The sequence below is a fragment of the Alligator mississippiensis genome, chromosome 1 (genome assembly GCF_030867095.1).
Source record: "Alligator mississippiensis isolate rAllMis1 chromosome 1, rAllMis1, whole genome shotgun sequence".
NCBI classification, from domain to species: domain Eukaryota; kingdom Metazoa; phylum Chordata; order Crocodylia; family Alligatoridae; genus Alligator; species Alligator mississippiensis.
The window spans coordinates 327,321,814-327,345,898 of NC_081824.1; the positions used below are offsets into that span (position 1 = coordinate 327,321,814).

At 39.3% G+C, this 24,085-nt stretch overlaps 1 protein-coding gene across 3 annotated transcripts in view; it reads left to right on the plus strand.

The window, feature by feature from the left end:
- MID1 (midline 1) overlaps positions 1–24,085 on the plus strand; it is a 400,427-nt gene that overhangs the window by 120,677 nt on the left and 255,665 nt on the right. Inside the window, exon 1 of one of the 3 annotated variants that reach the window (XM_059720923.1) lies at positions 3,000–3,021. The exons of the other annotated variants lie outside the window; for them this stretch is intronic. The gene's annotated coding sequence lies outside the window, so the exon portion shown is untranslated. Of the gene's footprint in view, positions 1–2,999; positions 3,022–24,085 lie in introns of those variants that run through there. 3 annotated transcript variants of the gene reach the window in all.

A 24,085-nucleotide genomic window follows, 5' to 3' on the forward strand; every position in this document is an offset into this window, starting at 1 on the left:
GAGAAATTATTTCAGCATACAGGTGAGCTTGTGAACATTTCCCCAACTCAAAACTTATTCCCGCCAGGCTTTTGCTGTGAGACAGTATGGAAGTTACATTCTTCGGCTCTTCAATTCTTGAGTGCTACGTGTTTTAATTAGTGTGGTTTTTGTTTTGGGTTTTGTATGTGAATAATTCATAACTGGCTTCTAGGTACAAGATTGACTATCATTTTGAAAGTGGCTGGAGCTCATTCACTTTCACATTTGAAAAATACCTTTTATTTGTGATCTGTAGAGCTATTTCCACTGTGATATTGCACTTCCTAATTACATGTTGTGTAATAGGAAAACTGGTTTGTATAGTCAATAAAAGTGTTCTTTGGCAGTTATTCCTATAGCTTAAAAAAAAAATTAGGGCATTTCCTTCTTCACAAAGAATAGGTTCCCAGCTCCAGATGTCAGGGACCATAAAACCTGATGAGAGCAGTTTGAAAGGTGTAGTTGGGAGATAAATTATTCCAAAAATGCAGCTTTTGAAATTCTTTTTTATGAACTTCTCCACAGACTGTGTATCAGTACATGGCCCTCATGCTATTTAAGCCCTACTTAAGCCCTTAAAATAAGTGGAAATTAACTGTAGCAAGTGCATAATTTTACGCTGGTTTCCTACACAAGAAATAATGTTGCTAGATCTGGATGCATGCAGCAAAAAAGTATTAAAAATATTATTGCATATAAAGCCCACAGATGTTTTTATTCTTTAATTGGCATTAAGCATTGGCACACCTAATTCCCTTAGTGGTTTGGGGCTTTAGTATGTCTGTCCCACAGGCTTCAACTGTAAAATAGGACTATTATCACTTTCTACCTCAAGGCTGCTGAGAAGATAACATAAGAGTGCAAGGACTTTGAGTAGTATCATAGTGGGGGTCATATAAGTAACAAAGTTAGACAGACAGACAGATGGAAATATGTTGTGCCATTTAAATTAATGGGACTCCAACTTCACAGGAGTAACATTACATGCTTTTACAGGATTGACCTTTACTCATTGGAGTAGACCTTCCTTGCCTTTTTCACTGAAGGATAGATTCAGAAAGCAGAGAAATGCAGATCAGCTAGCAGCTGACTTTAGACATTTTATTGAGGCAGCAACTCCTGGGTCTAAAAATGCTAGGAGCTTGGCATTTAGAAATTAGCATCCAGTATGGTAAACATAACTATGCAAATTAACTATTACCTTAAACTTATTTTAGTGAGGAATATGCACTTCAAGTCTTGAGATTACCAACACTCATTTACATTTTGAGTATATATCTATCATTCCCAATATGTTTTACAACAACATGTATTTGTGTTATTTGCTAACTCTGATCAACTTGTACTAGGTCTCTCCTTGCTACAGTGGGTTGCCCCACAGATCTGATATGCAGGATTGGGGCCTTTGTGAAATAATGAACTATCCAAGTTTCATGGTAAAATCATTCAATTAGTGTGGTAAAGAAAAATCCAGAGGTTACATTCCGAGTGCTCTTCAGTCATAAACAAAACTCCTTCCTTCCTTGCTGATACTACTGTTCTTTAGGCTAAAATAAGGTTTGTTGTAAGCTACTGACATTTGTTCCTTTCCTTATAACCCATCCATAGTCACCTCTTACTCCCACACAAAAAACAAAGGCAGAAAAAAAAAACCACATGCACTTTTGGTGAGGTAGGAAAAGAAGTTCTAGCTTTCACCAGCTACGTTTGGTTCATTTTCATTGTTAACGTTGCTCTGCATGCTGTGTGTGGTGAAAGACAGCCCTGCACCCCTATTTTTTTCTCTAGATGAGCAATAATGAAGAGATACAGCCATGAAGTCACAACCTATATTGTGAACAGAGATTTCATCCATCAAACCATCACCTCAGGTTTCTGTACAGGGTCAGAGAGGAACAAAGTAAGCCTGTGTCAGGTTGAAATAGCTTCGGTAAGTGCTAGTGTGTGTAAAGTTGGTGGTTTCAAGTCTATTTATTTTGTTTGAAAAGCCCAAATGGCATGCTGCTGAGCAGAGGAACAAGCAGGAGGAAGTCGCCTTATAAATTATTACTGGAAGGCTAATAACCATCATTTAAGATGTAGAATTGTGCCATCTGCTTTTTCTAGGTCTTTGATTTTATTTTTTTTGGTGACAAGTATTTTTTTTTCTGAGATTCTGTGATGTCTCAGGAGAACAAAATTTACCCTTAAAACTAAAATGACAAAAAGATTTTTAAACAAAGATTTTAAGCCTTCTTGAAATATAAAGATGAGGCTAGATTTCTATGGCATGTCTTCAAATTGGATGATTGGGAAAGCAAATGTTTCCCCTTTTCATAAATAATGCAAATGTAGTTACAAGTCTTTGTCCATAGTAAAATGCGTGCAATATTTTGCTCTGGTTGTAACTATTAAAAGCAGTTAAGGGAACCATCCATGCTTTTTTCTTTTTTTCCATTGTTCCTAATTCATGTTTGATCTTATGTCAATTCAGTTTTTGCTTCTTTTTTTTTTTTTTTAAGCTCATCCTCGCTGTTATCTATTTGACTTCCACATGATTTGTTTAAAGATCTTAGGCCCATTAGCATCGTTAGGAAATGGGCAAGCTAATTAAAAAAAATGACTAAATACTTTAATATGTGCTAGCTGAGATGTAAATAGGGAACACTTAGAGGTACCAAGGGGTGTATTTATTACAGAAATTAGCAGCTGAGAGGTTGATGAATGGGGATGCGCACTTTTATTCCTCGTTGTGAAGTGCTGTTTGGATGGGGTTTTCTGCCTTCTGTCCAAAGGACCACAGTGTGTAGGCGAGTTTGTTTGGATACCCTCTCTGAGGATTAACAGACTGCAATGGTTGAATGCCAGCAGAATCTCTTTTTTCCCCCACCCCCCAGGAGAATCATTTCTGCTGAAGTCATTTGGTGTGTGCTTCTCTTTCCTGTGTGAGGATTAGGGAGTAGGAGAATGGCTTTGTGAGGAGACTCGGAGAGAGGGAGCAGAGGAGAAACTAAACACAGGGTACGAAAGACTTTAGCCTTTCATAGCTCTTTCAGTCAATTCATTCTGAGAAACCAATTGCATGTGATACAGCAGCTGGGGGGTTGTGTTTCCTTTTCAGCTGTATACTGTAGGAGAAGCTGGTAAGGTTATTTTCTTTCCTTGTTCTAATGCTCCATGATGCTATTGTAATTGCTTTATTGAAGTGATTGTTTCAAGGGGAGGGGAAGTTGCTTAATGATGCTGGGGGCACCCTGCATTGTCTCTCCTTTGTACAGCTGCTTAGTTTGCAGAGAGGCACTGTTTACAGTAAAGGGGCCGGTTTCCATAGACCAACTTTGCTATTATTTTTCCAAAGTTGTTTTAGCCTCTTTCTCTCTCTGCTAAACTGGTGAAAATAAATAAATAACGGGACTCGGCTGCTCAGAAATGTTGATACTTCTAGAAACTAATTTGCAGCAAAAGCTGGCTGGCTTACCTATCAAGTCTGGGATGCTCTTTTTGATGTCACCAGCTTTGTCACTTTTCTGGATTCATTCCAGATTTGGGGTGTACATGAGCAATGTGACTTACAGTTCTGATGTCTTTTGCTACACATGTGAAACAACGGGGGCTTCTTACACTGATGATAAAACAAACTAAAGCAAGCCAACAAAATCTCTATCTCTGAAGGTGAAAATGAGGAATAGCTGAAGAAAGGGGTGGGAGGGAGGAAAAGTCCACAAGGGTCCGATGAATTATATATATAAAAATAAAGGAATTAACCAATTGCAGTGCAATCCTCAGCAAGAACATTTCTGTTTGACACGCATACAATCTTGCTAAAGCCTTTGTGGTCAATTTAAATGAAACACATGGTTGAATATGGAAATTAAAGAAGCTCTCCAAAGATTCAAAATGCACAGGTGCACACATTGTTTAATTACACCCTCTCAAAGAGGCCACTTTCAGATTTAGTTTCATGGTGGGGTGGGGGGGAGATATTGGCTGTCCTTCCACCCCCCTCCTCCCATCCTTGTTATTTTTCGAAGTGACTTGTATTTGTCTGCATCTTTTATTTCCTTTCATATCATCGTGGGAAACTTTAGCTTGAATTGCTTGGAGATACGTGAACTCAGCTTGGGGTATACCATGGCTATTCCACAGGCAAGCTATGAAAATCCTTCTTGTGACCCAGATGAATTGTAAAGACTATAATTACCAACAAAAGTTTCTTTTGTGGCCAGTCAAAAATCACAAACAAGAGAAAGGGGAATGATTGACAACAGTTACACTAGTGATTGACAGAAAACCAGAAACTTGGTCTGTGACCTACTATGTTAGTTTTTCAAGCAGTGTTGATCTTTTTTCACCATTATTCATTTCCTTTTGTCAGCTTATTCCCAACTCCCCTACTGAGTTCAGAATGCCTATCTAAAATGTTTCTTTGTAATTATTGCCTATAGCCTGCACATCTCTTTACACTTTTATATATCAATCTGTTGTTGTTGAAACAAAACTGATAGCAGCATTATAATCAGACCTCCATGAAAGCATATGTTTCTATACCCTTCCCATGCTTAGCTATTGATTTCAGTCACAGATCTCACTTTTGTTAAGTAATGAAGTACCAGGTCCAAATCTGTGAACCTCTGCTCACAAAACTAGCTCTTACTCATGAAAGCAGGACTCCTGATTTCAATGTGTTTACTTGTGTGAGAGGATTTGGAAGCTCATGTCCAGAATACATTAGGAAGTGAGCAGTTACTATGGGGGATTTTGGGCTTAAAAAGAGAGAGCTCTATTTAAGCAGGTACTCACGGGATTTGCTGTGGATGTCCAAGAAGAGCAAAACTCAGTGGTTGAGTATTATTACAGTGTTGCAGGCACTTGATCTTACTGTTTCCATGGAAATAACGAAACTTATGCTTTCTTTACAAGATTAACAATTTGGCAGGAAGGGAAGCACAATTCTTCAGTCTCTTTACTGTACCACTAGGTACAGTTGTGACCCCAGGGTTATTAAGATGACTTTGAGTTATTCCTTTATATAAGGATAAACATTAATGTATTGTAATTATCATGTAGTGTTGGACTGCCTTCACCTCCCTCCCACTAGCAGTAACTATCAGCTCTGCCAAATGGTGAGATGCATTATCTTTTGTCTCCAGGATCTGTTTTCAGTAAAGAGTTCAAGAAAGACTTTTAAAGACTTTAAAAACACTAGGTTTTTAAAGAAGGAGACATAGTTTATCTCCAGACAGTAGAGCAAAATACAGCATGTTTATTATTTTCACCCCACTGATTTCAGTGTGAGTAAGCATTGCAGGATCAGTTCCTCAGACAAATGAACCTATATAAGAAGTGAGCAGTTACTATGGCTCCCTGGTTTTCTGTGGCAGTACTGTGCCAACTCCATTTCACTATTTCTGTAGTTTTCAGTGGTGCTTCTTAATTTATGGAAAGAAGGTTGTAGCTTAGTTGTCAGTTATTCCCATATTCTTGAGGATCTACAAAATTCCCAAATATGGGCTAACTTTGTTACAAGTTATCCATGGTAAATAGCTATTTTATCCCTTGATAATTGGGATAGCTTCAGTGAGCTAACTGGTCCCAGAAAATGAAGCATGAAATTAGCAGGTTCTGGCTAGACTGACCTTTTATTACAAAGCAAAGCAATGTATGTATACATTATTATTGACACTTTTTGTTTGAAATAAGGGTTACAATAATAGGTGCACTAATATAGCATTTATCCCTAAACACAGTGGTATTTCTAGTTTATAAGTGTATTTTATTCTCTCTCTCTCTCTCTTTCACATATATCAAATAAAGAAACTAGAGGAGGTTTTATTCCATTTTTTAAAGTTTATGTGTTTGAAAACTATAATTTGAAATCATTACTTTATTTTCCAGGAAGTATACATTTCATCATTTATGTAAAAGAATGTATATTGAAGTAGCTTAAACTTATGATACCCTACAATTTGGTAAGGTTTAGGCAAACTTGCTATATAGGTAGGCACTAGCACTTCATGGCCTTTAAGTCGATAAATAACCACCAGAATCCCATGCCACTGTATGCCATGTGGTAAAGAAGCCGTCTTTTTATTATTTTATACTGGCAGAAACCACACCTAGTCTATCATGAGCAGTTCCTATTTTACAAGCATTCATACTGGAAGACTGTTTCAGGCTGGACATAAGGAAAAACTTCTTTACTGTCCGAGCCCCCAAGGCCTGGAATAGATTCCCCACAGAGGTCGTGCAAGCACCTAGTGTGGACACTTTCAAGAAACATTTGGATGCCTAACTTGCTGGGATCCTGTAGTAGGTCTTACTACTGCTAGCTACATCCCCAAATTTCTTGGTCAACTGATCATCTGATTGGCTAGAAGAAGCAGCTCTATGCGCCAGATCCAGTCTGAAGGCTGTATCTATGATACCTCTGGCCTATGCCCTTCTTCAGGCATGTCTGGTACTCTGTTTCTTAGTTCCTGGTGCTAAGAAGGTTAATGGTTATTTCTGACCCAACTGTGTAAATGACTGGAAACAAGTCTTTATGAGGAACTGTGGGAAAACCATTAGAAGGGGATTCAGTATTCAAATGATAATTTTGTCATCACTATAAAGGACTGGTTTTTGCTTAAGTTAAAGCTCAGCTTCTGATCCTCACTTCTAACTGGGCAACTAGTCCAGGCTTAATGCATATCCAGTGCACGCAAAGATCAACACACACATGCAGTCTCCTGCACTGCAAACTGCATGTACTGCACATGCAGGCATTTGCTGCACTGCTAATTAGGAGCATGGTGAGTTTTTTTTTGACACAAAGAAATCCCAGTGTCAAAAAAACCCAGGCTTGAAAAAAGTGAGGTGGTGTATGCAGTAGTAGCATGCACCACCTGAAATCAGACCTGGGCTGACCAGAGACACAATTTAGCTGTTGGCCAGGCTCCGTGCACTGGATTGCTGCTGCTGAAGCCCCAGGAAGCCCCCAGAGCCCCAGGGAGAGCTGCCGAGGCCAGCCTAGGAGCTGGACCCAGTCCCTCCTACCCCACCCAGGGCAACTTGCCACATGCTAAAGTGTGTGTCTATGAGCATTCCTGGACAAGTAGGAGTGGCACAACTATGAGCTGGTGTTGTTTGTCCCTGGGGAAATACATGCATGCACTCATCTGGAAGGGCCCCTAGAGATTTCTTTGTATAGGTGGTGAGAGAAGCAAATTGGAGTTATTAAAGGGAAGGCTGAAGAAATATACCTGTATCCATTCTCATCTATAGTATGTTTTCATTGCATGCAGTCTGCCAACAGGCTATCTATGTAGAAACTATGGATATTTGAATCCAGTTCATGTTCTATGGACATCTGACTAGCATTGATGGCTGGGCATATCATCTTGATTAATCTTAGATACTGCTGCAGTCATGCTCATTCACACACTTGTCATCAGTGTGTTGCTTCCATACCATACTGATTTCTTTTTTTTTTGTCCTGTGGCTGATGATGGTGGGTCACTTTGACCGTTCTGTCAGGATGATGGATGATCAACTTGAGTATATTGAGAATCTATGGTGTGTACTAGCTGGTGATCCAGCCCTAGGGGAAATCCCAAGTGCTAAGAATGCAAATTCAAAAGCCACCTTTCACTTTATGTTCTTTCATGTGTGTAATAAAGGCCTGACTTTGTTTAAACCTGTAAACAGTTTCCATTTAACCAAAACTATTTTTCTAGATATGTATGGCCATGGAATTTTTGGCTGATAAACAATATGGTGAACCTTAAGCAAAATTATATTTGGTACAGATGATGCTTTAAACTCAAACTCAACCAGCTCCATGGACTGAATGAGTGTTGTGGGGCCAGTCTGAGAACTGGATTGAGGCCCACAGACTCCCTTCCCACTTCTCCTTTTCCTCTCCCCTCCCCTCACCAGCACACCTGATTAGGTAGTTGCTCCAACTGATTTGGGACCCACCTTTCATATATGCGGATCCTAGAGTGGCTGGATCAGATGCTGTGTGCAATGGAGTCTATCTGTACATGGTAGCCACCGCTGCTGGACTCTGCTACATGCAATGCCTGCTACAACCAATGTGGGATGTGGGGGAACCACATACAGTGTGGGTCCTGGATCTGGGAGCACTGTATACGGCTGGAGTGGACACTATCTAAGGTGTATATCCCAGTGTAGGCACCACACTGGGATAGCCATTGTGTATAGCACAGTATTTGTTCTGGCCGGACTGCACCACAAGTTGTAGCTATTCTGGCTGCTCTGTGATCCATGCTGGATGCAGCATGGGTCCCAAACCAGCTGCAGAAGCCACCAGATCAGGTCTGCTGGGGCAGGGAAAGCAGGAAGGAGGTGGAGTCTGATCAGACCCACATGTGGCACAGTGTGTGCCCATAGTGTGGGGCCATTGTGTGAGCTACAGCTGGATCACAGGGCTTCGTGGGACAGATTCAGCCCTTGGGCCATAAGTTTAACTCCCCTTCTTTAATATATAGTCCATGAAGCTTGATTCTCCTCTGTGATTTTTGTAAGAGCAATAGCAGTTTCATGGGTTTTATCTGTTCTTATCTACTTATATTTATGGGAAAAAAACTGTTTGGTAGAGTCATTGTTTTATATCAGCACTTGCTTGTGTTCTTTCCTACTCCTTGTAGGATCAATGCCTTAAATTCTGAGGCTACTTGTACATTTCCACTCCTTTTCCAGAGCTTGGCTGATCCTTATTTGACTTTAAACATACTGAAAAACAAATTTGAGGCAAATATAGTAGAAGCTTAGAAAGTTTCTTACATCTCATGATCAAACTCCCTCACCTGGGCTACTGACAGACATTACATATAAACTGGTTTAAGTGATTAGAAACTGGTTTAAATCTGTAACAGACCAGATGTTCTGTGCACATAAACCTGTTTGAAAAATGGCTGTAACTGGTTTGAGATAAATTTGTTTGAAACCTCTCATACATGCAGAGCGAGTAGGGTGGCATTCACTCCATCTGCACCTGGAGCTTGGGGAACCCCAGCAGCGGGAGGTTCACCTTCAGGAACACTAGCTGCTCCACCAAACCAGGATCCAAGCAGGTGCAGTGGGGTATCACTGCATCCCTAGCAATGATGAACACCTTCTCATTCAGAACACTGGTTGGTGGACAGGACAGGAGGTCGCGGGCAACTGTGGCCAGATCCAGCCACATCTGGCTGTAGCTTGCCAAGTAGGCATAGCAGCGGCTCCACATCCTCAGCAAGATACGCAGCCACCAAGGTCTGAGTGCTACCTGCCTGATGGTAGGGTCCGGTGCCTCTGGACCCCACCATGAAAGCCATGACCTTGGCCCACATTGGCAGCACCTGTGATGGAAGAGGAGACTGGCTGGTGGATAGCATGCTAGCATGGGACAATGACTCCCCTCTTCCATGTCCTCCCCCACCTAGCTGTAAAGACCTTTTTCCTAATGTTCAGCCTGAAACTATCTTCCGGGAGTTTGCGGCCGTTGTTTCTAGTTTTCCCCCAGGGCACCCTGGTGAACAGTTGTTCAACAAGCCCCTGATGTACATCTCTGATATAGTGGTAAGCCGTAATCGGGTCCCCTCTCAGCCTTCTTTTCTTTAGGCTGAAGAGTCCGAGATCCCTCAGCCTTTCCTCGTATGGCGTGCCATGCAAGTCACTGATCACATGGGTGACTCTTCTCTGGACCCTCTTGATCTTTAGCATGTCCTTGTTGAAGTGCAGTGCCCAGAACTGGGCGCAATACTCCATCTGCAGCCACACCAATGTTGAGTAAAGCAGGAGAATCACTTCTTTGGTTTTAATGGAGATGCATCAATTGATGCATGCCAGACTTTTATTGGCCCTAGTGGCTACTGCTTCACATTGCCGGCTCATATTCATGCTGGGGTCTATTGTTACCCCCAGATCCCTTTCATTTGTAGTGCTGGTCAGGTTAGTGATGCCCAGCCTGTAGGTGTGCTAGGGGTTCTTCCTTCCCAGATGCAGCACTTTGAATTTCTCTATGTTGAACCTCATCTGGTTCCATTCTGCCCTACATGCCAGCTTGTCTAGGTCTGTTTGTATCTGTAGCCTATGGGTGTGTCCACACAACCCCATATCTTGGTGCCATCCATGAACATGGCCAATGGGCTTTTCACCCCCCCACCCCATCCTCATCCCTCTCATTGGTGAAGATATTGAACAGCACTGGGCCAAGTACCAACCCCTGGGTATGCCGCAAGGTATAAATGCATCTCCCTTCCTATATAAATTCTCTGAGGTATGTAGTATATGCTGCAAGGTATAAAAGTATAGAAATAAAATATAAATGCATCTCTCTTCCAATATAAATCAAATTCTATAGTGTAATATCCAATCTAATTTATAAAATTGAAAAAAATAAATCAATGAATATAATAATAAAAGGGTCTAGAAACAAGAAGAAGTTATTCTGGAATGCCACTTGCTAGGCTCAGCTAGCAAGTAGGAAATCATTCAAATCAATGCTAGTAGTAGCCTTCATTGTCTCATGCTTCTGACTTGCTGGAAGACACAGCTCAGTAACTGTGAGACCCCCAAGGCAGAAAGTAGGCCAGTTCAAACAATACTGCTTTTTATGCTGTTTTTCCGTCCCTCCGCCAGAGCACTGGGATTGGAAGAGACCTCAAGGAAAGATGACAGTCACTGGCAAGCTACACAGTCAATATGAAAGCAGTCCTTCCCCCTTCTTCTTCCTCCCTCTCCTTACTTTCTGTTTTCCTGCAGGAAAGCCCAGCTGGAGCTTTGAAACTTGAAATGTATTAAAACTTTCAAAATGTTTCGACTGCCCTCGTTCCATTTCAAGTCTGTTTCGAAGTCCTTTATTTCATTTAAATTTTGCTGTTTTGAGCTTGAAATGAGTTGAAACAGTGTCAAAATGAAACAGCTGGCGAAATTTCGCACAGCCCTACTATCCACCTCCAAATTGGTTCAAGCTTTGCAGGTTAGACTAACCTGCAAAGATAGAATCAATTCAGGCTCAGGCTTTTTGAATGTCTGTCCCTAGCCCTATTGCTTTTTAACATTATTTGAATGTTGCTGGACACATAATATGCAAGTATGTTTCATAGCAGCCTTTGGTGAAGAACTACAAAGTTTGGCATTTTTTCAGCAATTATCACTTCCACCTCTCACATAGCGTTATTTTGCTTCGATTTTCCTTTGGATTTTATACTTTATTTGAAGTCTATTGGCTCACACCAAGAGTGGATCTGGGGTGGAAGGAGGGAGGGGGAGAGCACACCCCTGCTTTGGTTCCTGCTCCACCCAACTTTTAAAACTAACTGCCTGGCATTGGCAGCAACATTTAGTCAGGCAGTACTGAGGGAGTCAATTAACTTTATGGCTCATTGTAATCTACCTGATTTCTTTCAAACTCTTAATTCTACAGGTGTTAATGACTCTCTCTTCTTTTTAATATTCTTGATGTTCCATCTGTCAAGATATCCTTTGTTCTGCAATTTTGCTGTCTGTTAGCTGCTCCTGGTAATGAAGGTCCTATTTCACAGCCCTGCAGATTTGTTTTTTAACACACTCCAATTAAGTTGTATTTGGTTTTTCTACAATCTTAAACTGAATAATACATCCCTAGACACCTAGCGTATTAGTAAAGCTTCTAGTTTATTTTTACTGGAGAAAAATATGTGTTGTTTTATATGTGGCGATGCACGCCACCATCTGCACCCCCCCCCCCCCTTTTTCAAAATTCTAGATCAGCCCATGGCTAAGACATTGAAAATTGTGTGTGTGTTGGGGGGGAGGTGTAATTTTCATTATTCTTTAAAATAATAAATACAGAAAGAAGAGTAGAAATACACCTTCTTGACTAAATAAATCAGAGATACATAAGCTTTCGTGAGTCCAAGCTCACATCATCAGATGCTGTGAAAGAGCATGCACAGAGCAGTCTCCCAAATAGTGTGTCAACTACAGATACATTTCCCTACCATATTATTTTTGTGCGTCAAACATTTATTTCCACAATTAAATATCCTAAAATGCAAAACCACTTACTGTTTGTTACATCTAGTCAGTAATTAGGCCTCAGATGGTAGGGTAAATGCAGAAGAGAGTTTACCAATTTGCATGCTAATCTAGCAGTTGGATACTGCATGATTAGCAGAGACTTAGTCAACATCTTAATTAGCCACAGTCCCAGCATGCTGCAGTGCTGCATATCTTCCTACCCTTGAGAATTTTTTTAGTGCAAAAGCAGGTTCCTCAATAGCTGTTTTCCAGCATTGTTGTTAAAGGGAAGACCTCAGTAATTGGTTTAATGAGGGAAGTTAGTTAAAAACCACTCAGTCTCATGCAAAGCTCCTGGGGCAGCAAAGTATCTTCATTAAAGGACACCAAGACTCTCAGTTCTATCAGAGGATGGGCCACAGCTAATTTGTAAACTGAACCAGGTGAGCAATAAGCTAGCATACTTGTGTCAAAATCAAGTTCAACAAAAGAATATGATTTTTTTTAAAGTTTGTGGATGGTTTTATCTGATTAATTCCACATGCCTATAGCCACAGAAATTTCTCCACAGGAGGCTGTAGAAATCAGGATAAGTACAACTTAAATCTGTCTTTGTAGCTAAGAACCCTGCTGGGCAAGAGTTTGTTTGTTTGTTTGTTTATTTATTTATTTATTTATTTTTACCTAGACTAAAAATGTCTACTATGATATTTTGGGTGTAGGATTTCTGGTTAGTGGCTAATTATGGTTTAATTTTGTGAATTAAAATTCACGTTTTTATAAACATGTACATTTATAAACATACTCTGCTCAAAAACTGAGGACTATTTATCAGTGAGAATGGGAAATATTTTGGATTTTACTTCAACTCTGATCACTTATGTATCACCATTTTAAAATGAGAAAATATGGGAGAGCACTCAGTGCCTGTTTTATTTCTAAAAAGCAACATCCCTATTCTAAAACATTTGATTTGGTGAGAAGCTGTTTTAATGATAATATAGCTTAACATGGGTTAAGCACATGCCAATTTCTTTTTTTGTCATTTAGTTTAGTTTAGGCTTGCTACTTAGTTACACATGATGGACACTTTGTTCAAAAGGTTGTCCAACTTCTTTCCCAACTATACTGTTGCTCCAATAAAAAGCATCAATATATACATTTTTCAAATTGCCTCATACATTTTCTAGACCGTCACAACTTCAACACCTCAAACAGTCTTTGACATCTTTGACCTTCAGAGACTTGAGGCTTCAGTTAATGCATCAAACATCAATGCTATTATAGATACAAAAGAGACTGATAAGAGACATACTTTTATTCCTTGTTACTTCTGTCTCTTCTCATTTTAAAAGCTGGAGTTGACAAAAAAGAAAACACCTGTCATAGTCTATGTTCAGCTTCAGCAAGTGACATTTTAGGGTAGAATTATGAGTAATTTGTGAGAGTTTGCATTTCTCACTGCCCTCAGCCATATGATAGTGATGATCTTGCTTGGGTTTTGAGAAAGCAAATTTAAAGCCATCAGTGTCTCCTGCCAATCAACATATCAGTGCCTTTGGCACAGACAAGTGAAACACTATTCAGACTTTCCAATGAAGGGAAATAAAACTACATCAGACAGAAAACAGATAATTTTTTTTAGTGATAAAAATTAAAAAATAGAGGAAGAAGTACCTTAGCCCTTGCTTTAGTCAGAAATATCCAGGCGTTCTAAATATCTGCCAGTGCAGATCATAGAAAGGTTTGATAGAGAAGACCCACAAAGTCATCTGAATCTATTCTCCTGCCAATCCATTATTGTTCTACACATCTTTTCAAATGCTTTGTCCTGTTCTGTCCATTCTTTTAGGCTTCAGCACTGATCTGTCTCCTCCTTCTCATGAGAAATTATTCACCAGTCAAATAGAGACAGCTGTCAAGATTCTTTCTCTTGATACTTAATCTTTGTTCAACTTCATCTCTTTGCTCTTACTAGTGTTTTTCCTAAACCTGAACAGATTTCTTTTTCATCATATATATTACTGCTGGGAATACAATCATAAAATCAATTTTACTTTATTTATGAAAGTATTATAATTAATCAACTGAATAAGAATCAGATTAAATGAAACAAGAACAGAAATAACATAAATTCATTTAAAAGATATGGTCTTAAAGATAAAAGGCATTGCAAGTTCTAAGATCCCTTGTGGAAAGATAACATTGAAGGGTTTATGAGTGTCTTTGAAACCTGTTTAATTATATAACACTGTAGTTATGTAATGCTCTCATAGTAAAACAAACAATAAAGAATATATCTAGGATCAACCATTAAAAAAAATTAGCAACTATCAACAATTGCCACACTATAGTACATGAGATGCTACCACCTTTTCTTAGTTTAAGTATAAGAAAATTGGGTTCAATTTATTCTATTCTGATAATTTATAGTATTGCCATAATCAGAGAATTTACAGTCCATGGACACTAAATTGTTATTAAAAATGTGTTAGAATTATAACTTTTGAAATATTTTTATTATCAATATCATTGAAGACCAGAACATACACAGCAGCTCCAAATCAGGCACATTTAAATTTCAGTTCCTGAGTTTTTCCAGACATCTAGAATATTATTAATTTGCAATTGATTTCTCTTAATTTATTCTGTGTGTTGTGAACCCTAAACATACTGTGTTTTGTAGTCACCTGGGATCAATTTAAATAATTATTTACAAGCTACATTTCTGTCAGAGTGCCTTGAAATTAAAGTATGGATTTGTTTTGGATACGTAGTTACATTTAGATCAATTTAACCAAAGTTAGGTTGACCTAAACATCTTGTCATGTGTTGTAGGTTGTAGCCATGTTGGTCTAAGGACATAGGCAGACAAGGTTCTTTGGGTGAATCTGATATCTTTTATTAGACCAACTTAAATAGTTGGAAACATTTTTTCTTAGCAAGATTCAGGTTTAAAAACCCTTCATCAGGACGAGGAAGCATCTGCAGTTGGGGTGTGCTCTTCCTGGCATTCATAGGGTTTAAATTGCCTTAAACAAAAGTGTTCCCAGCCTAAGTTGTGCAGTAAACACGCTTTAGTTTGGCCTGGGTTAACCTGACAAGCCAGCCTCCCTGTGAACCTGCTTGCCCCCTTCTCCACCCCACACCTGCAGATTGCCAGCCCTCACCAGACCTGCCAGCATACCCAATCCTATTAGCCTCTGCCCCATCAACTGACCTCCAGCTGTCCAGGTAAATGCCTGCACATGGCAGAACCCAACTCAGGTTTAGGCAGCTCAAATTAAGCTGCCTAACCTGAGTTGGGCAATTTGAACATTTGTCCTCACCCTCTAAAAGCATCAACATCTGAGATGTTCAGCTAGACACCTGCATATGTTAACAGAAAGAGAAACTATTGTATAAGCTAATTTTGTATACAGAAATCTAATCTGTAAGGTGCTTTTTCAACTGTTATGTAGTACTATGGTTTCTAAGTGTTTTAACTTTTGGAAATTAAGTACTCAAATCAATGCAGCCAGTAAAAGAAACAAAGCAAAAAGGTGATGAAGTGACATCAGAGTTTCTTTCCATTATTTTTAACTGGTATGCAAAAGGGGAATAGCTAATATTGGTTGAATATAAGGCCAGAGTGCTTCAGATTCTGGCCATTTGAATAATATTAATAAAGTTTGCTCCTATAGTCACTAAAACAAGGCATTTTTACTGTAATCTCTGTAGCAGACTTGCAATAGATTGTCCTGATCACTAATGTACCATCAGAGACCAAAAATCCTTCATAATATGTAACAGAGTTATAAATAATGACCTTTATTTTACCAGTGGTATTTTTTTTTTTTTGCCTCAGATCATGTAGTTTGTGGGTTTCTTTGTTTTTTGTTTTGGTTTTTTTTTTTTTTTTTTTCAAATCTTTTCTTTCTTTAAACAAGTAGTTCTTTTGGGATGAAAATAAATATGGAAGATTATTATTGTTTACAGAGCTGGGAAAATCTGTAAGAAGAAATGTATTCCAAATACATTTCTTGAACTATGAATTATATTTCAAACGAATTCTAAAACTTTTAAAAATGTGTATTGCCTCTGGCATCTTCTTCTAAATCCTTTAAAATCATAGGATTGGTTTCCCAGTAACTGATAGCAAAACAAGTCCATCCTCACCTTTCCGACCCACATTCATTAGAAAGTAACTCTTCATCGAGCTGCATATAATCTTCAGTAGGGAAATATATATATATATATATATATATATATACACACATACCTTGCATCATGTTCTAAAAGTCACTAAATCAATACATTATATGGAGAGGCAAGGTTCTTTGAGTAGATTTGATATCTTTGTTTTAGGCCAACTAAATAGATGAAAAAAAGTAGTCACCCTATGCTTGAGAAACGGTGTTTGTGCCTGCAAGCTTACAAATAACCTTTTTCTATCTATTTAGTTGGTCTGATAAAAGATATCACATCTCCCCAAAGAATCTTACCTGCCTATGTTCTTAGACCAACATGGCTACAACCAACAGGTCTAAATTATATGGAGACTTTCTTTAGCATAAACAATACTCAACTAATAATGTTACTTAATATTTACGTAGAAGTTTTCAAAGATGAGCTTTTGCATATGATGTTACGCCCATTTTACAAAGGTTCAGGAGAAAAAGTGAAGGAAACTCGTGAACTCAGTGCTTATGGTGCAGATGGATTCAGTTCATGGTCAGAACCAGATCCATGGGTTTTACATCCAGTCCTGTGGTCTGATCACTAGACTGGATATTAATTTCTCTCTCTCTCTCTCTCTCTCTCTCTCTCAAATATTTTTCTGGCCCTGGCCTCTTAAACAAATTGGGAAAGCAGATCTGGGTTTGGTGGAAAGCAGAGATATTTTTTTTTAAATCTACTATAGCATTTTGAGAAATTTCAAGTAAACTAGGTGTATGCAAAAGCTTTCTGTAATCAGATAAATGGGAAACTGGAGACAGAGGAAGACCCTCTTGTCTACAGTCCAGTAATGTGTCTGACTCTTAATCTTATGCTGTTTGTCCTGCATATACTTCTCATGAACATCCACTACAGTTTGGGGAATTGAAATATTATTGATGTGTTTAACTGCGAAAGGAAAAAAAACCAAGAATTCAACAAGTTATGAAAGAAACAGGAAACCATAATCAGCTGTATGTGATACTGTTCAGTGTGAAAAAATGTGGTATTAATTTTCTTTTTTTTTTCCATAGGAGATCATTAGAACATTTTATAGACTTTCCACATCAGTACAAAAGACATTCTGTAGCCTGATGTGTCTTTATACATTTGCAAGATATGTATTCCAAAGGGGATGCTGCTGTTTATTTTACCTCATCAATGTTTCTCTTCATTTATTCCTGTGGAATACCTATACGGTCTCCTATAGCTGGAATTGCCTGCAGTGATAAATTTAATCTTGAATCTTTGCACCTGACACCATGTGAGGCTATAAATTAGTTATGAGTTAGAAAGATGGAATCCTAAAGGTTTCTATTTCTCATAGAGCAGCTGACCCCAGGGATCACTAAGCAGAATGAAAAACATCTTGACTCATTAGCAAGAAAACACCTAATTATTTACAGGTGAATATTTTGACATTAGCATCTTTCATATTAGAAGAATGTGTTCTATTACATTTATTTTTGCCCTCAAGGCTGTACTGTTGTTAAAAGTTGGATTCAGTGTTGCAAATTTAAAACCAGGGAATGCATGCAAAGAAGCTATAGGATGGAAGTAGGACCATATCTGTTAGGATGTTTTGGTTACATTTAAATTATTCAAAGGGGGCGCATCTACACGTTTAATTAATTTGCAGGGATAAAGTCCAATGCATTTTGTGCTGGAGTCAGCTGCTTCTTGGTGCAGCGTCTTTGCATACGCCTGGGACTGCAGTAGTTAGAGTCAGGATGGAGCAGCCCAGGCTGGCAGAGGGCACAAGGGGCCAGCCCTGGGCTCTGTATGCTGGTCTCAGGCAGTGTTGGGCCTGGCTGGGTCATGAGGGTGCTAAAGTGCGGGGTTGGGTGGCAGGTAGTCCCTGTATTTTTTTTCACCCTCATGCCCCAGCCAGTTCCAATCACTGTCTACATGTGCATTTCAGCAGAATGAATTACTCCACCATAAGATAGTACCTCCCCTGACAGTACTATGTTATAACGCAGTTAAATCATCTATTGCACCCTAATGCTACTGCTTGTTTAGACAGCGATGCTTTACTGCAGAGCTAATTAGTCGGCTTCACAGTAAAGTGCAGGTATAGATGCACCCAGGATCTAGGAGTAAATGGTTTTATGTCAAGGCTCTAATATTGTTGGGTGGCCTGTAGTTGTTTTACTATTACAGGTTTCCTTCACTTTATGCAGGTTCTGTATGTGCAAATTCACTCTTATGCAATAACCCTTTTTATACCAAAATTTTGTTGTATGCGAGGTAAACTGACTCCTATGCGATCAATGTGGTAGAAGCTTGCAATCAGCTGCTTTGTGAAGTGCATTATGGGAGTGACACACACACACCAAATATAGATCCTGTATGGATCTGTGCTCCTTGCTCGTTATCTGCAACATGTTTCTGTAGTCGCCATCCCCATTATGAGTGACCTGTGCTTGTGTGCACTGTCTGCTGTTGGTGAGTATCCAAATTGCCTTGTAAAAGTGGTAGAAATGGGTCTAGGAGTCAGTACAGTCAAGGTCTTGGAACATATCCCTATTTGTTACATTGTAAAATGGGTTCCCTTTAGGCAATTCAAATTATCCACCGTTTTCCAGGAATGCATGTACAGCATAAAACAAGGGAAACTTGTACTTATACTTTTGTATTAAACCAGTGTGAAATAATTAAATGTAAGGAATGCTGATTTTTTTAAAGTAAAGAATAGGAGGGAAAAAGCCCACATCCAGCACAATTCCCACTGGGAAATCTTCAGTGAAGCTCAGCCAGGCTGGGCTTCCACATTTTTTTTTCTCATTTACAATGCATACCGTATCCATCACAGTATCCCAGTCACTTTTCATCTATAAAAACTCATTGCTAAAGTCATATATATGAGTTTGGTAAATAAAGCCTTGCACCTCTGAGGAAAAAATATAGAAATCGCTAGATATCCTCATATATTTAATTTCTTTCAAAGTCTGAAAAGTTTATTCCTTTAATAGAATATTTTAAAGCATCTTTGCTGTGGAAAATTTTTAATGACATGTAACCTGCATAGCTATAGAATTGCTGTTTTGAACATTAGAGGGTTTAGAACTGCTTCAGTGTGGTACAGGAGTTTTAGTAAGATAGCTCTAAGGCTAAAGCATTTTTTTCTTCTAATATTTGAGCAATATTAGACCTTAAACATTAAGGCCCACATTTTATCCTCAGCTACATGCACAAAACTCCCAGTGACTTCAGTGAGAGCTGCACGTCCATATCCAACAGCAGTATTTGGCTCTGAATGTTAACTAGAATAGGATAGAATAAAATTTGGTTTTGTATAGCTCTTCTCGTATTTGGTACAGCTCAAAGCTCTTTACAAAGAAATAGATGAGATAGTGGTTGTGTGATGATGGCATAGGCAATTGGGACAGCCATTAGATGCTCAGCAGTACCTCACATGCTGTCTGGGAAAGCAGAGACTGGGTCATTGAAAGAGGCAATATTGGCTAGAAACACTAGAGTTCTCACTGCCCCCACCCCTGAAAGTGCCATTGGATCTCTGGTTGTCTCCAGGACAGCCACCAACATCTTTCAGAAGTGATGTGAGTTTATCAAAACCATGGCCTTTTTTTTCCCTCTTTCTTCTTTATTATTTTCTTCTTCATAAGATTTGCTGTATTAGATGTGAAATGCAAAAAGCTTTCTCCTGCTCACTATTGCAATATCAAATACACTAGTCTAGACAGAATGCATGTTTACTTTACAGGCATGTTCTATCTAGCAGGCTCTATAGAGCCATTCTGATGAAATGCCTACCAGTCTAAATTGAGGAGGGTTTTCTGCGGGCTAATATAGGCCTCAACCCTGGAAAAGGCTCTTTACAAGTAGGCATGGGACTCATTTTGGGATCAGTGTCTTTGGTGTGACTCTTCAAATATTGGTATGCTATTCAAATACAATATTCTGCTTCAAAGAAAAAGGCATTGGATTCATAGGAAATGCCTTAATACAGTCTGGTTGGATTGATGTTCCTGCCATTACCAATTTATAGTTTTAAAAGCTGCTGTCTTTTCATTTGCTGATTGTGCTGCCGAAGATGAAAGTTACATATGCCTATGATTTCCCTTCAAAAATACTTCTGTGCATAAGCATTATTGGGGAAACTGCATTGTTTTTTATCATTTGGAACATTTTGAATTCATAACACTGGCATTAGGGTGTTCTGAGAGCACTTCTAAAATGGTGTATTCCATATTTCCAGCATGTAGAGGAGGAATACCATCTGGGTCTATTAAAAGTTACTGGTCTACAAGGCCAGATACAGACATTACCCTTTTGTTGGTATAAGCGACTGGAAACCAGAACAGAAGTTTGGCACAGATAGACTGGTTTAAAAATGGTGAAACCCATTCTAAGATTGGTTCTGCCCCCTTCCCTGCCAAAGGGTGAATGTGAGTTCTATTCACTACCAATCTAAACTACACTGCTTACAGAAAACCACGTAACTTAGTTTGATTCAGCCTTTTTGAAGGTCTGTACTTAGTCCGAAAGAGGGCATGAAACTGAAACTGATTTATATGCGCTGAACCTATGTTCTCTTCCAGGTTTAAACCAGTTTCTGATCACTTAAACTGGTTTATGTGTAATGTCTATCCGTAGCCATAGTCTTTCTAATTTGGCATGCCTTCAGTACTTACTAAACTATGCTATCCTCCCTTATTTCTATAAATATGTTCATAAAAAGACACAATAAAATTGGGAAAGGCTTCTCTAACATTTTCCTCCTAATTTTTTTATCTTTAATTTCATTATAAATTGTTATAAACACTGCCAATTTGTGGAACCCTGGAGGTCCTAGAACTGTTTAATAGCTTGCCAGAAGAATGGGTTTTGTTGACCTCAACTCTGTCGTCTGTGGGACAGTCCTGCTGGCTGAACTCATGTAAGCAGACCTATTAACCTGTGGCCCTGAGCTTTAGACATTGCAAAGGTATTTTTAGAAAAATTGTATCTAAGCTCTGCATTTAAAAGAGTTCAGTTCTTAGCTGTACTTAGAGAAACATCTGCTTTCCTTTCTGAATCATTCTAGGTTTTTTTCAGACTGGTTTCTCTAAGAATCACAGTACAAGATGCTGCAGTGGGACGAAATCAGCCACAAGGATTTAGGAGCCTGTTTGATCCCAGATCTTCTCCTATTACTTTTCTGAGGCAGAGCCTTGTAAAGCAGAGAGAGATTCTGTATTTCTTAGTGTAACGATTAGTGCAGTGGTGCTCAGTCTCCAGCCTGAAGGGCCATGCCAGCTGCAGCAATTAACATTGCCCTCATGCCCCAAGGTTCTCCATTTGCAATGGATTTAAAATATTACTCATAAATACTACTGTTTTAATGTCTGTAAAAAAAATATTAAGGATATGGAAAAAGATAGTCACATTTATTTTAAAGTATTTTAAAATAAATATATACTGGTCACTGACTGTACCTTTAATTAGGAAAAGTTAAATGCAAATGGACATTTCAGCAATGGCCATTGTGCAAGAACATATTCTATGGTGAGTGATCATAAAAACATACATATTTCTAAATTGCATTGAAGTGTTTTTTTTTGTAATATACAGCCTGAGTGTTGATATCGTTCTGTGCAAGTTCCTGTTCTCGTTAAAAGTATGGCAAACTTCCTGGGCTGAAACTTTATAAAAGCTGTGTACCTAATATAGCCCTTTGCAACCACAGTTAGATTGCTACTTCATGACACTAAGACACTCTTGAGGCATTGCCCCAAAAGCTGCTAAATACCCGTATGTCCCACTGAAGTCAATGAGAGAACCACGTACTTAGCACCTTGTAGAAGCAAGTCCCAAATGAAATAATATCCTCAGAGGTTCATTTGTCTCTCCGATAGTTAACTTCACTGAGACTTGCAAGGAGTCCAAAAGCTTCCTTGGGATCTCCAAAATAGTCTGACATTTACCCGAACATGATTGAAGGAAAATCACAGTCATTAGTTTCAAGTTGCTAAATAAGAATTTTAATAAATTTCAGTTTTCCCCTCTAAAATTAGAACATCGTTGTTGACTCCCTGTTGATAGCTACTTCCCTTCAGGAATTCCATTGTCTTATTTGAATCCTTATTTGTATAGTAGTACCCTGTAGCAGGCTCCTTCTCCATTGTACCGAGCACTCTCTAAAGAGGCTATAAAAAGATAGTTCTTGCCTCAAGGAATTGACAATCAGGGGAAAAAAATAAAGTTACCGATTATCTAACAAGGTGTGTCCCATGAAGATTACCTAATGTCTCTATGGTTCAAAAAGGGTTTCAATAGGTTCTGTGCCCTGAGAGAAACTGGAAGCTGCAGTAGGAATACTCAACATATAATGAAAGGTCTTTTTTTCTTGCATCATGAGCAGGGCTCCTGGTTTGTTTGTGTTGTTGTTGTTGTTAAAAAAAAAATCCAGAATTCTCTGACTTTAAACAGTCAAAATCCACATTTTTCTGTAATTAAAATGAAACACCATATATATATATATATATATATATATATATATATATATATATATATATATATAATGAGAGAGAGGGAGAGATCCGTAGAATATAATGTTTATGATATATTTACAATTTTAAGGCAATTTGGAAGCCTACCAGTGCCTCAATCATTATAATAAAATAAACTCTAGATACCTGTGTATTTCGGCATTCGATTTTGTTTTTTATATCATAGAAAATGAGAGCTCCCCCTGCCCCCTTTGCTCACCAGGACACAGGTCCAGCAATGGATTTCCCCCCTGCTGCTTTGTGGTGCTGTGTAGCCCTGATATGCCAGTACCCCTCACTCCCAAGCCACAGCCGCCCTGCCCTGCCCTGCCTCTAGGGCTGGGTCAGAGATCAGGAGCTCACCAGGGCAAGGAAATGGGGCACTGCCCTTACCCAACAGCATAGGTGACTAGTGACTGTTGAAGGAGGGGGGCACAATTTAAAGAACCTGGTGTTATGCAGGGGGGTGGGGGGAAGGGTCAGGGCAGGTACTCAAAAGACAAAGGATATTTTCTTTTTATTCTAGAGCTATTTTTAATGTTATATTTTGATACTATGTAATAGCAGATGGAGACTGTGCTAAGAGAGCTACACATGAAGAGAACTGGTAGGGTGTATGTGGGGCAGAGGGTGGGTGTGTGAGGCAGGGGGGCATATGGGGAAGGGGGTAGTTGTGTAGGGAAGAGTTGGGTGGGGCAGGGGGGTATTTGAGGCTTCCCAAAGCTCGATCCCTGTCTCAATGACACAGGACTGGTCCAGCCTCACCAGAGCATGGCTCTGATGACCTGAACCAGCCCCATGCCATCAGGGCTGTGCACCAAGCTCTGGCATGCCCAAACCACTCCTCTACCATCCCCCCCCCCCAATGGTGTAGCACCATTTTAGGTTTGCTAGAACTTGGCACCTAGCCTTGATGGTACAGGGACAGTCCCCAAGACCTGCCCCCCCAAACCCCTCCCATAGACTTACCTGCATACAGGAGGTAGGGCTGCTCCTACCATCCTACCTGGCTGTATTGCCAGCTGTGTGTGTGCAGGGTTTGCCCCCCACCCCACCCAGGGGGTGGGGGTATCCTTACCTGTCTTCTGGCTGGAAATTCTGGCCATGGCTGGCTGTGACTGCTGGGCCATGGTTGTGATAAATAGTTTTGGGGTATAGCTAGTAATGATGTGCAGAAACCAGACCTGGTCTGTAGCTCTTCATATGGATGGGTTGAAAAAAGAAGTGCATTTCCTTCTTCTGTTGCTAGGATAACTTCAAATCAAAGTTTTCAGGAAGTCTCAGTTTGCAACTGAGCATACATAATTCTCTCTTCTCCCACTAGGGATTTGGCAGCCACAGCAACGTTGTACTAGCTATGGAGCTGCAAAATCCATTTTTTTTTTTTTTTTTTTTTTTAATGTTTG